The sequence below is a fragment of the Rhodnius prolixus genome, unplaced genomic scaffold, assembly GCF_049639745.1.
Source record: "Rhodnius prolixus isolate KJV_2025 unplaced genomic scaffold, Rpr scaffold_7, whole genome shotgun sequence".
NCBI lineage: Eukaryota > Metazoa > Arthropoda > Insecta > Hemiptera > Reduviidae > Rhodnius > Rhodnius prolixus.
In genome coordinates, this window is record NW_027411582.1 from 14,655,211 (window position 1) to 14,671,254 (window position 16,044).

General features: G+C 35.8%; 1 protein-coding gene and 1 long non-coding RNA gene across 3 annotated transcripts in view; one reads left to right on the top strand and one right to left on the bottom strand.

The window, feature by feature from the left end:
* The window catches only part of LOC141447053 (uncharacterized), a 289,468-nt gene that overhangs the window by 190,100 nt on the left and 83,324 nt on the right, over nt 1–16,044 (bottom strand). The gene's annotated exons all lie outside the window — the stretch shown is intronic.
* Nucleotides 1–16,044, top strand: part of LOC141447041 (5-hydroxytryptamine receptor 1-like) — a 590,328-nt gene that overhangs the window by 136,520 nt on the left and 437,764 nt on the right. The gene's annotated exons all lie outside the window — the stretch shown is intronic.

The window sequence follows — 16,044 nt, forward strand, 5'->3', positions numbered from 1 at the left end:
TTTTTCCGAATTTCCTTCGTACTTCCACAATACTTTTCTTTTCTTGCCTCTTTACTCCTAGCATACTTCTCAACAATTTATTTTGGGTTATTCGGAGCCTATTGGAAAGGTATTTGGTGAGGGCCCAGGTTTGGCATCCATACAGAATGCAGGGATAAACGCACTGAGTAAGTACTTTTCCTTTCAGTTCATTCGAGAAATTTCCTTTAAAAATACTTTTAAGTGCCCAAAATTTCTTCCATCCCCTATTAATCCTTTTATACAATTCTTCCTCTCTCCTGCAATTAAAAGAGATCGTTTGTCCTAAATAGTTAAAATCTTCTACAAATTCTAGTTCCTCTCCTTCGATTCTAAAACCTTCCCTTCTCCCATTGGTGAGAATTTTGGTCTTCTTCCAATTCGGTATTAATCCCGCTTTCTTGCATTCTTTTAGCAATTCGGCTAGCATTTCTTCCGCCTGTATCAGATTTGGTGCGAAGATTACAACATCATCAGCGAAGCGAAGGTGATTGAGGAACGCACCATCTACACAGATTCCTCTCTTCTCCCAATCCAGCCTTCTAAAGATACTTTCCAATACACAGTTGAATAGCATAGGAGATAAAGGGCAACCCTGTCTCACTCCCCTCTCTAGACTAAAGTCTTTTCCTCTCCTCTCCAACATAATGTAGGCCTTATTGTTAGAGTAGATTGCCTTAAGTAGGTCGATGTACACCTTCTCCACTCCGATTTCCTGTAGAGCTAACCAAATAGCTTGATGTTCTAACATATCGAATGCCTTTTGGAGATCAACAAATATTAGGTATATTTCCATTCTATACTCTCTACATTTTTCCACTACCTGGTTTACTGTCTGGAGGTGATCAATTGTTGAGTACGAAGGCCGGAAACCTGCTTGTTCTTCCGGTTGGAATTCATTTATTTTATTTTTTATTCTATTTTGAACAATGTATGCAAATAATTTGTACATAACTGAGGTAAGGCTGATGGGACGGTAATTGTTAATTACATTTCTTGAACCGCCTTTATGCAAAATGAGGATCTTATTACATTCCCATTGACTTGGAATAATAGCATGCAATAAAATATTAGAGAAGAGCCTGGTTAAAACTTTACTTAGCGCATTTTTACCTTCTTTAATCATAACTGCCTCTATCTGGTCATCCCCTGTAGCTTTGCCTAATTTCAATCTCTCAATGGCTTTCTCAACTTCTCCTTCCAGAATCGCTAAGAATTCCTCCTCCCTCTCCTTTTCTAAAAACTTACTTCTATTTTCATCCTCCAAACTCCGGTCCCGTTTATAAATATTTTCATAAAATATTGAGATATTTTCTAATATTTTTTCCCTATCTGTTATTATACCTTCTGGCATTTCCAGTTTTTGAATCCAATGTTTCTTTATATCTGATAATTCTTTCTTCATCTTCTTTGTCGAACCTTCTTCCACTACCGTTTTTAAAATCACTTCTTCTTCATATTTTTTCAGATCCATTCTAATTTTCCTCCTTACTAATTTCCTCACTTCTGCGTGTTCGATTTTTTGAAATGACGTCTTGTTAATTATTTTATTATACTTTTCCCTTTTCTCAATCAACTTGATAGTTTCATCCGATAATTTTTTTGTTCTCCTATTCAGAGTTTTATGCCTCTGATTTTCTTTGCATGTCCTTAAAGTTGCTGTTTCTATAGCCTTCATTATTGCGTCATATTCCTTTTGAATATCCATGCCATTTCCTGGTAATAATTTAGACAGCTCCTCCTCCAATAATTCTTCATATCGTTCTCGAGATTCCTCTATTCTTGGGAGTAGACTTACTTGCTTTTTGGTAATTCTAAATGGTCTTCTCTCTAATTTGATTGTACAATTTATAAGTCTATGATCCGAATTAAATGGAAAATCAGCCTCTACTTTCGCAGTTACAGCTTTCCTTATATCTTTTATAAGTAAATAGTCAATCTGGAATTTCTTCCCCTTCGGAGAACACCAAGTCCATTCACCTTCCTTGCTTGACTGAAAAAAGGTATTCAATAGCTTAAATCCCTGGCTAGCTGCAAAATCGACTAGAAATTCACCACGCTCATTCCTATTTCCATTCCTATCTGCATTAAAGTCGCCTATTACCATTGATGTGCATCTACCAGATGGAGATCGATATAATTCTTCTTCCAATTGATTGTACCATTTCTTCATATTGGGGAACAAATAGTAGTCCGAGGGAACCAAGTCTGGAGAATAGGAAGGATGTGAAACGAGTTGGAACCCTATTTCCATTAATTTTGCGACCACAACTGCTGAGGTGTGAGTGGTGCGTTGTCGTGATAGAAAAGGACTTTTTTGTGGACCAATCGTGGGCGTTTCTCTTACAACTCGGTTTTCAAACGGTCCAATAACGATGAATAATATGCACCTGTAATAGTTTTACCCTTTTCCAGATAGTCGATGAGGATTATTCCTTGCGAATCCCAAAAGACAGTCGCCATAATCTTTCCGGCCAAAGGAACGGTCTTCGCCTTTTTTGGCGCAGATGGTAACCCATTGTTTAGATTGTTCTTTGGTCTCAGGAGTGTAGTGATGTATCCATGTTTCATCCACAGTGACGAAACGACGCTTAAAGTCCTGCGGATTCTTCTGGAACAGCTGCAAACCGTCCTTGCAACACTTCACACGATTTCGTTTTTGGTCAAGCGTGAGCAATCGCGGCACCCATCTTGTGGATAGCTTTGTCATGTCCAAATGTTGATGCAAAATATTATGTACCCGTTCATTCGAGATGCCCACAGCTCTAGCAATCTCACGCACCTTCACTCTTCTGTCATCCATCACCATATCATGGATTTTATCAATGATTTCTGGAGTAGTAACCTCAACAGGGCGTCCAGAACGTTCAGCATCACTTGTGCCCATATGGCCACTCCGAAAATTTTGAAACCACTTATAAACTGTTCTAATCGAAGGTGCAGAGTCACCATAATGTTTATCAAGCTTCTCTTTAGTCTCCTGAGGCGTTTTGCCTTTCATAAAGTAGTGTTTAATCAACAAACGAAATTCTTTTTCGTCCATTTTTTGAAAATCACTTGACTTCCTCGATTCAAACGAATGCCAAACACAAAGAATTAGACCGATCTGGCTGAAACTTGGTGTGCGTTCTTCCAAGAGATGCTACTAACTAAACATAACCTCGATACGCGCCAGTAGTGCTATCTCTCTGACTTTGCACGGACTTTTCAAACGACCCTCGTACATAGAATCCTCATACACGACTTAAAGAGAACAGAACTCAACAGACGCTTCAGACAACTGAAAAGACTACTCGACCACAGAACGAAACTCACTCTGGACAACAAAAGACTTATATACAGGGTGACCAGAGTTATATGCTCCACCCACTTTTTTTTTAACGACGGGAAATTTCGAAAAAATAAAAAACACGTATTTAATCATTATTAGTCTAGTTTATTTTCAGAGATTGAGACATTTTTTTGAACCCCTGTATCTCGAGATACAGCATCCAACTTTTGTTTTTCAAATGGAACGTTACATATTTTTATAGTACTTTAGCTCCTAAAAAACAAAAAAAAATTTTTTGAAATCGGTTAGGTTTTTCAAAAGTTGTGGTATTTTAAAATATGAAAAACAAATTTCAGTTTATTGTCAAAATTACGTTATTTTTTTAAAAGAAGCTGTTCAAACTGGGCACAATCAACGGATAGGTAAGCCAAAACTCTGGACTCCCACGCTTTGCTCATAGCAGCAATTATGGTGGCGAAGTCAAGATCTAGGCAGGCAAGTGTTATTTGACGTTCAGGTTGTTTTTTCTACAAACGTTTGGTGTGAAGTTTTAGGAAATCAACTAATTGGCCCATACTTCTACAGAGAGAACTTAACTGGTGCAAAGTATCTAACTTTTTTTAAGGGACATTTTGCCATTCTACTTGAAGATGTTCCTCTACAACGTCGGCTAGACATGTATTTTCAACAAGATGGTTGCCCGGCACATAATGCAAGAGTGGTTCGAGGTTACCTGGACAGAAATTTCCATGAAAAGTGCTTAGGGACTCATTGTCCCATCCAATGGCCACCTCGATGTCTGGACCTAACTCCAATGGACTATTTGTTGTGGGGATATCTAAAAAATAAACTGTACAGTAACCTTAATCCCTTGGCTTCAGTCGATGATCTGAAACGTCGAATAACTCTAGCCTGCCTAGATCTTGACTTCGCCACCATAAGTGCTGCTACAAGCAAAGCATGGGAGTCCAGAGTGTTGGCTTGCCTATCCGTTGATTGTGCCCAGTTTGAGCAGATTTTAAAAAAAATCACGTAATTTTGACAATAAAGTGAAATTGGTTTTTCACAACTTTTGAAAAACCTAACCGATTTCAAAAAATTTTTGTTGTTTTTTTTAGGAGCTAAAATACTATAAAAATATGCAAAAAAAAAATATATAACGTTCCATTTGAAAAACAAAAGTTGGATGCTGTATCTCGAGATACAGGGGTTTAAAAAAATGGGTCAATCACTGAAAATAAACTAGACTAAAAATGATTAAATACGTGTTTTTATTTTTTCGAAATTTCCCGCCGTTAAAAAAAAAGTGGGTGGAGCATATAACTTTGGTCACCCTGTATGTAAGTATATTAAAGCCAGTCCTGGGCTTATGGCATCGAACTGTTGGTTTCAACCAAAACGCTCAAATTTGCAAAGGATCCCAGTCCTTGCAATCTAAAATTCTTCGCTCTATAGTAAACGCTCCTTTCTACGTCACCAATCAAACCATTCACACAGACTTGAACATTCCTTTCGTGCAACACAAGTTGCTGAAAACACGATACAGAAAATTCCATCTTAACATTTAAACACATCACAATCCACTTGTACAACATCTTATCTTCCAAAACATTTCCAGACAACACTTCTAGGACAGTCTTAAAAGACAGGTGGCCTCGCGATCTCCTCTCTGATGAAGAGAGTCAGTAGAATTTAGAATGTTTTTGGAGTGTTACCGCTGGGTAACTTCTCCACTCTGATAAGAGTGAATGTTATTTATTGTTATTATTGTTACTTATAACGCAAAATGCGTTGATTGTAACTAAATAAATGATTAAAAAAAAATGTATATATTTTTTAACATAAAGTTCTGCCCGTTAGTCACCAAGTTTCATTAAATACCGTATCAAGTTAATAGTGTGCTCCATTTAGCGTAAGAAATAAAATAAAATCGTTTTATTACCCTCAAAGTAACTGCCATTAAGTAACATATATTCTTTTTAATTGTTACTTTTAATTAAACCTAGGGGTTTTTATGGAATTGCTAGGATGTGAAAAAAGAAGAAGAGAAATGAAACTAAAGCAAAGTTAATAATAAAACTTGAAATAAGATAATAAACAGTTTGTATCATCAGCGTAAAATAGAAAAGAAACATAACAGTATAAAATTTCTTAACTAGCGAGAAATGTGGCGAACCAGAGTGTAGCCATTTCTCTTTTAATTAAGCTGACCTTTTTATTCTCTCTCTCCGCTCCGTTTATTTTGGTTTCTGGGTCAAGTTAAGCAAAATTCAGACTAATAACTAACGAGCCACCCAAATTGCCTCACAATATTCAAAGATATTTTTCGTTCGTAAGACATAAAATAAACTATTCTATTATTTATTATTTGTTACAGCAACCATAAAGACCTTCAACAAGTAAATCAGCTGAACTCAGAAATGTCGAAAGGCTTCATCACCCTTTCGGTGACTCCACAAAAAGTAATTCATATTTAATTAATGTCCTCCATCGCCGAGGAAATTGCGTAGTTTTTTTCTTGAGTTTTCTTCAATATTTTCCAATTAACTGGCACACGTAGGAGTGTAATTACTATTCTATGCAAGGTGTGGCTATTAAATAATGAGACTGATGCTGTAAAACATTTTATTCTAAATTTATACATATTTAGTTATTATCACCTTCAATATACACCCCTTCCCTATCCCTACAACGCTCCATGTGAATTTACCATTGTTCGAAACAGTGCTGGAAGTCTTTTTCTGTGAGCTCCTGCATGGCGCGTACCGCTTTTTCTTTCACAGCTTCAACGGACCGAAATCGTGTTCCTTTTAATGCAGATTTGACTTTTGGGGAACCAGATAAAAGTCACGTGGGGCCAGGTCAGGCGAATAAGGCAGATGGCCTAAAAAACTGGGATGTTGTACTTGGCTAGAAACGTCTTGACAGACAATGCAGTGTGAGTCGGCGCGTTGCCTTGATGGAGAACCCTGAGGACTTGTTCTTCCACAAATCGGGTCGTTTTTTCCCTTACTCTTTCACGGAGTTGAGCAAGCACCTCATGGTAGTAATGTTGATTAATTATAATCGATATTTTCATCCGTTTTGGACGTGTGGAAGGGCGACCCGGGCGGTCATCATCTCCGACGTCTTCTCGGCCATCTTGGAAACGCTTGAACCACTCAAAAACTTGAGCACATGATAAACATTCATAGGCATAAACTTCTTTTAATAAAAGAAAAGTTTCAGTAGCGGTTTCACCAAGTTTTATGTGAAATTTCACGACAATTCATTGCTCTACTTCCCGTGTAGTACCATGTTTTCGGCAAAACGAAACTAACATCTCTTACACAAACGACGGTTCCGGTCAGACAGATTTCTCTACAAACACGAGAGACGCTGCAATCGAAAGAGAAGGCTTTACGCTGCACAGCTGTCGGTCGTTAGGATTTGGCGCATGCATAGTTCTTCTGTAGCAGCATCAGTCTCGTTATTTAATAGCCACACCTCGTATTGATTTGTGAACTGATTTTTTTTTTTTTTTTAATAACAAGAAACCATGACTTTTATTTAAAATATTTTCTTAGACAGTTTTGGTTGCTTTGGGGTGGATAATGCTTCTTGTTTTGAAGTGTAATTTAGTTACTAATTAAAGGTCTCATTGCCTGTGTGTTATTAATTGGAATTCAATATGTAAGCAAAATTCCACATAATAAGAAAATATTTTGAGCAAAAAGGCCAAACCTTTTGGTATCTGCTTCTTTTTTAATAATTTTTAGTATTTCTTTTTAAATTTTCGACTGAAGAATTCTTCAGTAAGGGACAGTCAAAATTCATGGTTTCAGTTTAATTTTAAAATTGTCGTGAATAAAAAAAGAAGAAATATTGTAACAAAAGGAGAATCAATATAAGAAAAAGAATATATATATTTTTTTAATGTAGAATGTAACGTAGGCTGATTTCATATTATATGTTCAGGGAGAATTGTTATCCTCTTTGAGTTGATCCTTTGCGAACATTCTGGTTGGTCGCTTTCAAATGGCATTCACACAGAAAACGGACGTTAGCCTTTTTACACAAAGCGCCTTAAAAAACAAACTAAAACTGAAAAAAAAATTCTCTAAAATATAAAAACTAACATGATGTAAAAAAATCTGATAGCAAATACTTGTAAGTGTTCTTTTGTTTTTGATTGGAACAAGAAACAGAAATATTTTATAATTTGGAAACTTTGTTTTTCTTTCTTTCATTTTTAATGATTTAAGGCACCCGAAGAACAATGTCAAAAGGCTGGGGATGTGCACTGAAAAAGAGCTGCGGGCTCCAATGGCCAATATGTTGACGCGCCTTTAAAAAAAATCCGTTCTATAAGTAGTATTTTTGAATGTAGAATGGATTTAGATTTTGAATCTACGTTGTAATTTTAGTAATCTTTCTTTTAGAATGTTTTAAAAACCTTATATTATAATTGTTAATTCTTTAAAGGAAAGCCCGCCCATCCACTCTCATATCCCAGAAAGTATGAATAATACGCAAAAATGAAAGCTGGTATTTAAGAAAGAAGGTTTTATGATGATCGTATTTATTTGTATGCAAGAGGAACGAATTAGATTGAATCGTGTGTAAAATATAAGCACTTTTTGTGAATAGAGAAAATAAATAAATGATTTTAGAGAGATACGTGAATAGGTTACTTTACTTCCATCTTAAGTTATTACTTCGAAGAGATTTCGTATCCATTTGGATGGCTTTACGGCGAAAGCCAATGCTTACTACCACCCAAAACATGTCCTAGAAGTGTCCTTATCCAATTTTTTTTTTTTTTGTAAATAAATGCTGTAACCACTTAGGTACAAGGTATGTACGAGGTGTGGCTATTTAAATAAAAAGACTGATGCTGCTACAAAAGAACTATGCATGAGCTAAATCCTAACGACCGACAGCTGTGCAGCGTAAAGCCTTCTCTTTCGATTGCAGCGTCTCACGTGTTTGTAGAGAAATCTGTCTGACCGGAACCGTCGTTTGTGTAAGAGGTGTTTGTTTCGTTTTGCCGAAAACACGATACTACACATGTAGTAGAGCAACGAATTGTCGTGAAATTTCACATGAAACTTGGTAAAACCGCTACTGAAACTTATCTTTTATTAAAAGAAGTTTATGGCGATGAATGTTTATCACGTGCGCAAGTTTTTAAGTGATTCAAGCGTTTCGAAGATGGCCGAGAAGATGTTGGAGATGACTGCACAGGTCGCCCTTCCACGTCCAAAACGGATGAAAATATCGATTATAATTAATCAACATTACTACCGGTGAGGTGCTTGCTCAACTCCGTGAAAGAGTAAGGAAAAAAACGACCCGATTTGTGGAAGAACAAGTCCATGTGTTCTTCATCAAGACAACACGCCGGCTCACACTACATTGTCTGTCAAGTACAACATCCCAGTTTTAGGCCAACCGCCTTATTCGCCTTACCAGGCCCCAAGTGACTTTTATCTGGTTCCCCAAAGTCAAATCTGCATTAAAAGGAACACGATTTCAGTCCGTTGAAGCTGTGAAAGAAAAAGCGGCACGCGTCATGCATAGATCTCACAGAGAAAGACTTCCAGCACTGTATCGAACAATGGTAAATTCGAATGGTGCGTTGTTGGGATAGGGGAGGGGTGTATATTGAAGGTGATAATAACTAAATATGTTTAAATTTAAAATAAAATGTTTTATAGCAATAGTTTCGTTATTTAATAGCCACACCTCGTGGTAATAAATAGTAATAATAAGCAATGAGAGAGGGTCGAGTAAGGAGGATGGTGGTTACAGATTGTTTTCCTTTGGTTGGAGGGCAGAAGCAAAATGTTTCCATGAAATTGAACTTGAGGTTAATTGTTTTGAACATTACCAGATTGTTGGTGAATGTAATAGGCTGTCAGTTCTAACACTAAATAACAATGACTGCCATGGCGATGGGGTCTGAAAGTGTTGTTCATTCAGCTGGTGGAAGGTTAGATTCTATTTAGCTGAAATGGTTGGTAATGTGGGTGGCTTATAATTTGAATCATTTTGGCTAATTGTTGGTCCAACTTAATTGTCACAGCCATGTTCGCTAGCTTATTTTCTTTTTCTCTTAGCTATATACAGCTTCTTAGCTTGTCTAGAACTGAAATTCTGGTGTATATTAGTAATATTAATAGTTTTTCTTTTGTAGATTAGAGAAGTGATCCAGTAGTGGTACTCCACTAACTTGTTTATTTATATTGAAGATTTTTAAGCAATTTCCGGTCTCCTTGATGGATAATCCTGGATTGTACTTTGATTAACAGACCATGGTGGCTTTCTCTGGGATTTCGTTAAGACGCTAACGAAGGGAATTTTTATGGTCATTTTGAGGAATGATGAAGAAGTTTAGATAAGTACACGGGAAGTTTTACTATTTTCTTATGCATTTTGGATTGAAAAGACTGGGTTCACAGACAGAACACTTGATAGTAAACCATAATTACAGTTTTTAGTCCAGATTGTCTTCAAAAGCAGTTTATTGTTTTGCTACAGAGATTTGTGAACGTCTGTCAAGAAACTAGGTTAACCAATCAGCGCGTTAGCGCTATAAGTAACAATGATACAATAGAGTAGTAAATGATAAGGTAACGAGTGGAGAAGTTACCGCAGTGGTAATACTCCAAAACATTATATGGTTAGTCACTCTCTTCACTTGAGCGGAGATCACGAGGCGACTGTCTTTTAAGACGTCTTAATAGGCGTTATCAGGAAGAGTTCTAGAAGCTAGAGGATTTATATGAGATTGCAGGCTGAAGTGGAGTTTTCTGTATCTTGTTTTAGCAACTTGTGTGACAAAAGGAATGTTAAGGTCAGTGTGTATAGTCAGATTGGAGACATAAAATGGAGCGTTTACGATAGTTTGAAGTACGAGGGTCGTTTGAAAAGTCCGTGCAAAGTCAGAGAGATAGCACCACTGGCGCGTATCGAGGTTATGTTTAGTTAGTAGCATCTCTTGGAAGAACACACACCAAGTTTCAGCCAGATCGGTCTATTTCTTTGTGTTTGGCATTCGTTTGAATCGAGGAAGTCGAGTGATTTTCAAAAAATGGACGGAAAAGAATTTCGTGTGTTGATTAAACACTACTTTATGAAAGGCAAAACGCCTCAGGAAACTAAAGAGAAGCTTGATAAACATTATGGTGACTCTGCACCTTCGATTAGAACAGTTTATAAGTGGTTCCAAAATTTTCGGAGTGGCCATATGGGCACAAGTGACGCTGAACGTTCTGGACGCCCTGTTGAGGTTACTACTCCAGAAATCATTGATAAAAACCATGATATGGTGATGGATGACAGTGTAGAGTGGAAGGTGCGTGAGATTGCTAGTGCTGTGGGCATCTCGAATGAACGGGTACATAATATTTTGCATCAACATTTGGACCATGACAAAGCTATCCGCAAGATGGGTGCCGCAATTGCTCACGCTTGACCAAAAACGAAATCGTGTGAAGTGTTGCAAGGACGGTTTGCAGCTGTTCCAGAAGAATCCGCAGGACTTTAAGCGTCGTTTCGTCACTGTGGATGAAACATGGATACATCACTACACTCCTGAGACCAAAGAACAATCTAAACAATGGGTTACCAAGGGGGGAATCTGCGCCAAAAAAGGAGAAGACCGTTCCTTCGGCCGGAAAGATTATGGCGACTGTCTTTTGGGATTCGCAAGGAATAATCCTCATCGACTATCTGGAAAAGGGTAAAACTATTACAGGTGCATATTATTCATCGTTATTGGGCCGTTTGAAAACCGAGCTGCAAGAAAAACGCCCATGATTGGCCCACAAAAAAGTCCTTTTCCATCACGACAACGCACCAGCTCACACCTCAGCAGTTGTGGTCGCAAAATTAATGAAAATAGGGTTCCAACTCGTTTCACATCCCCCCTATTCTCCAGACTTGGCTCCCTCGGACTACTATTTGTTCCCCAATATAAAGAAATGGCTGGCGGGAAAAAGATTTTATTCAAACGAGGAGGTGATTGCAGAAACGAATGGCTATTTTTCAGACTTGGACAAATCCTATTATTCGGAAGGGATCAACAAACTAGAGCAGCGTTGGACGAAGTGTATAAGCCTAAAAGGAGACTATGTTGAAAAATAAAAAAGGTTTACCCCAAAAAATTAAGTAGTTTTTATTTTTGCACGGACTTTTCAAACGACCCTCGTATTTTACATTGTAGCGATTGAATCCTTTGGAGATTGGAGCGTTTGGTTGAACCCTACAGCACTACTCCATACGCCCAGATGGGTTTCAAAATAGAAGTACAAATCAGTCTTTTGTTGCCCAGAGAGAGTTTTGATCTGTCGTCTAAAAGTCTTTTAAGTAGTCGACAGTGTCTTTTTTAAAAGATGCATTTTTTAATACATCTGTTAATCAAACAAATTGAATTGAAATCCTTGAAAACGTTTTTACAAAATGATTTTTTTGGCCTGTTAATAGATTATTTACATTTTCTGAATTAGGCATTTCTGTGGGAACTACTTTATGATTAGTTCATTTTATCAGGTCACTTCTCCATCATAAAATTGCAGCATGAACATAAATTTCTTTTAATCTCAATGCGAAATATGGAAAAAATATTTTCGGACTTGTTAGATTGTTAGCCTCCGAAAACGTAACGTTTTTATGTTTTTTTTTTGGTGATTATTTTACTGTTTTAATTATATGTTTCTTTTTTAATTCTAATTATCAGCTACTTTAAATTGAATCAACAATGGAGTCAATTATTTCAACAGTTACGATGAATCAAGATTATTCATCTTCCAATTTCCATCTAGACAAGAGTTGACAATAGCTGTACAAACAAGAGTTTGTTTATCGTTTAAACTAGTCCCAATTCAGGTTTGGTAATAGATGCACCTCGTTTGAAGAGGCTATATTGGAATGTAAACAAATAACCGAGACTACGATTTTGGAGAGAAGTGTTAAAATTGATTATTGGGAATACAAAAAAAAAATCATTTTCAACTAGAATATTTTTGGGGGGCTCTGAGGTAATATAATTTTTCAAATATAATCGCCAAAAACGAAAATTGTTCAAAAAAGAAGAAGTGATTCCGTGACAGTAAAAGTGAACAACCTTAAAATAAATTTCATGTAGCGGCTTTTAAGTTTCTTTTTATTCAATGAAGAAATAATTTTCTCATTCTATCTGTAACGGAGACTACTTTATACTCTCGCAATACTTGTTTCTACTTGTTACACTTTTTCAAAACTTCTTAAATTCTTTTATTTACCAACTTTAACTAGAGAAAAAGTGTTTATTGAATCGTGTAACTTGTATAAATAAACAGAATAAAGTTGTTTTATTCTTAACCTCAAAAACAGTTACAAGTGAGAATTAAAAGACTTGTAAAGAATTGAACATTCACTTTGTGATCATTTTCTGTTTCAAGAGTTTGGAAGTGGTATGAAACGATGTTTATATCATTCTAAATATTATTAATTTCGTTGTATTTCTTAAATTAAATAATTATTTACTATTAAACTAAACTTCTCTGATGGTTCATATTAGTTTTTATCCACAAAAAAACACATTCATAACAAACTTTTAAAATATTTTGTACTTGTACGATAATAAGGAACGCTAATTTTGTTCTGAAACTACTTTTGAATGTGTGGCTCTGGAAATTTAGCTAATGGAGAGCTCTAAACTGTAACTCAGTCCTAAATTACTAATTATTTTTTATTTGTAACTAATTTAGGTAAACGTTAATGATATAGACGGGCTTGCATTTGCTTCTTTTTTTTCTCCTGCTAACAGAATTAAGTTGTGAACATACTTTAAAGGTTAACTCAAAGCTCCTTTTAATGAAAATGCATCTAATGATATGGATTTGATTAGCACTAAAAAACTGAACTCGATTTGAGCTGTTATACATATAAACTAATTTCGTTGTATGTTTATACAGGATGAACCAGTAAGTATTGTCAATAGGCCTACGGTGTGTAGTACATCTAAAGTGGAGTTCAATGACGTATTGGCCAACATCATATTTTCCTCTGTTCTTGAGTGACGTCACTTTAAAGTTTTTTTCTAAAATCATTACTTTTTTCCAATAAAAATGTTATTACTCAAAAAGTTTTAGTCCGAATTCGTCTCTGATGACACGGTTAGGAAGACAGATAAATTTTCTAAAAATTGATACCATTTCGAAGCATAAGTTATTCTCTAATCAGCCTCAATCTTCCTCCGTATGCTGGAAAAATAAAAGTTATCGAAATTTTTAAGAAAACTCATTAGGCCCTTATGTGATCATTATCAGACCTAGGTGCTGGCACTTTTTATAAAAGTTTCCTTGTTTAATGGGCTTTCAAACGGTATATCATTTTCCAGGATTCCTTATATCTTCGTACGAGAAGTTACGTTTGTTTTGCAAGGAAATAAATACAAACTATATGAATTTTTGATTAAGTACTTGTTTCAAATTATTTCCTATTTTCTCAAATATTTCAGTGGAGATCAAAAGTAAATGTTTAAAGTGCAATTTCTAACCTTTGACTTCCTTATTTTAAGACAGCATACTTTAAAATTGACTACTGGTCCATCTAAAAGAGTTTTCAATGAATTAAACAACTTGATAACTAACATTGTTGAGTGCTCATGAACACGTTTTCTTGCAAAACAAACGTAATTTCTCATACGAAGATAAAAGGAATCCTGGAAAATGATATACCGTTTTGAAAGCCCATTAAACAAGGAAACTTTTAAAAAAAGTGCCAGCACCTTGGTCTGTATAATGATCACATAAGGGCCTAATGAGTTTTCTTTAAAAATTTCGATTACTTTTATTTTTCCAGAATCCGGAGGAAGATTAAGGCTGTTTGGAGAATAATTTATGCTTCGAAATGGTGTCAATTAATAGGAAATTTATCTATCGTTCTAACCGTGTCATCAGAATCCGAATTCGCACTAAAACTTTCTGAGTAATAACATTTTTATTGCAAAAAAAGTAATGATTTTAGAAAAAAAAAATGTAAAGTGACGTCACTCAAGAACAGTGGAAAATGTGAAGTTGTCCAATACGTCATTGAACTCCACTTTAGATGTACTACACACAGTAGGCCTATGGACAATACTTACTGGTTCATCCTGTATAAATTTGAACATACGCTAACACAGCAAAGAAGGATTAATCGTATGAAGGCAAAATTTAAAGTTAGAATAAAATGTCCAGATTAGATTATTGTACCGAGTGTCTTCGCACTAATATATTTTTTTAATTAAAGTTAATTTTTTCTGCAAAATAAATATAAATAGAAAAGCTTGAATACAGTTTTAAATAAAGGATGTGATTAAAGCTTAATTGCTGCTTTTATACAAATGATAATTTTTTATTTTGAAAAACACACTTGAATTTTGTAACAATGCATGGTGTTTCTATTGCACAATTTAACAATTATATTCTGTATTATATAATATACTATATAATAAACGGGTGAATTTGAAAAAAAGAAAACGCTTCCAGAATTGTTCAGACTGCTGATAAGGTTATTTTACTGTAGAATTTCTCATATCCAACTGTTCTTGAAATATAAATACGTGTATATTGTCAGGAAGTACCCTTTATCAAACAACTTTGTTGATCTGCTATGATGTCACATGTGTTCATGTGTATGGGACATGTCATAATCATTTCGTCAAGTAATGTGCAAACCTTTCAAGCTTTAAAAGAGAATTTGTTTCAGTAGTTGGCAAGTCTCTTACAGAGAACATAACTCTACAGTTTGTAGTCACTTTGTAGTGAAATTTCAAACCCACGCTTGAATTCTTTTAGAGCCAAGCTTGATGTACTTTAATTTGTTATTACCTTTTTCTCTCTTCTTTTGATAAGTTTTTTAAAAAAAATAGTTTTCCTTTTTTCTTTTTGAATATTCAAGTAAAACATTCACCCATTTTCTAACTAGAATTTCTTGAAGTTAATAGTTGGTTGGCTATTTCATCTTTGAAATCATTTTAAAAGTACTCTTTAAATAAATAAACTGTCTTTTATTATTTTCCTTTTCATAAAGTCACACGTGTTTGTAGAGAAATCTGTCTGTCCGGAACCGTCGTTTGTGTAAGAAGTGTTAGTTTCGTTTTGCCGAAAACATGATACTACACATGTGGTAGAGCAACGAATTGTCGTGAAATTTCACATGAAACTTGGTAAAACCGCTACTGAAACTTATCTTTTATTAAAAGAAGTTTATGGCGATGAATGTTAATCACGTGCGCGAGTTTTTTGAGTGGTTCAAACGTTTCCAAGATGGCCGAGAAGATGATCGCCCGGGGTCGCCCTTTCACCTCGAAAACGGATGAAAATATCGATTATAATTAATCAAATATTACTACCGGTGAGGTGCTTGCTCAACTCCGTGAAAGAGTAAGGAAAAAAAACGACCTGATTTGTGGAAGAACAAGTCCTCAGGGTTCTCCATCAAGATAAACGCGCCGGCTCACACTGCATTGTCTGTCAAGAACAGTTTCTAGCCAAGTACAACATCCCAGTTTTTTAGGCCATCTGCCTTATTCGCTTGAAACTGGCCCCATGTGACTCTAGATCTGTTCCCCAAAGTCAAAGTCTGCATTAAAACGAACACGATTTCAGTCCGTTGAAGCTGTGCGAAAGAAAAAGCGGCACGCGTCATGCAGGAGCTGTCACAGAAAAAGACTTCCAGCACTGTTTCGAACAATGGTAAATTCGCATGGAGCGTTGTAGTGATAGAGGAGGGGTGTATATTGA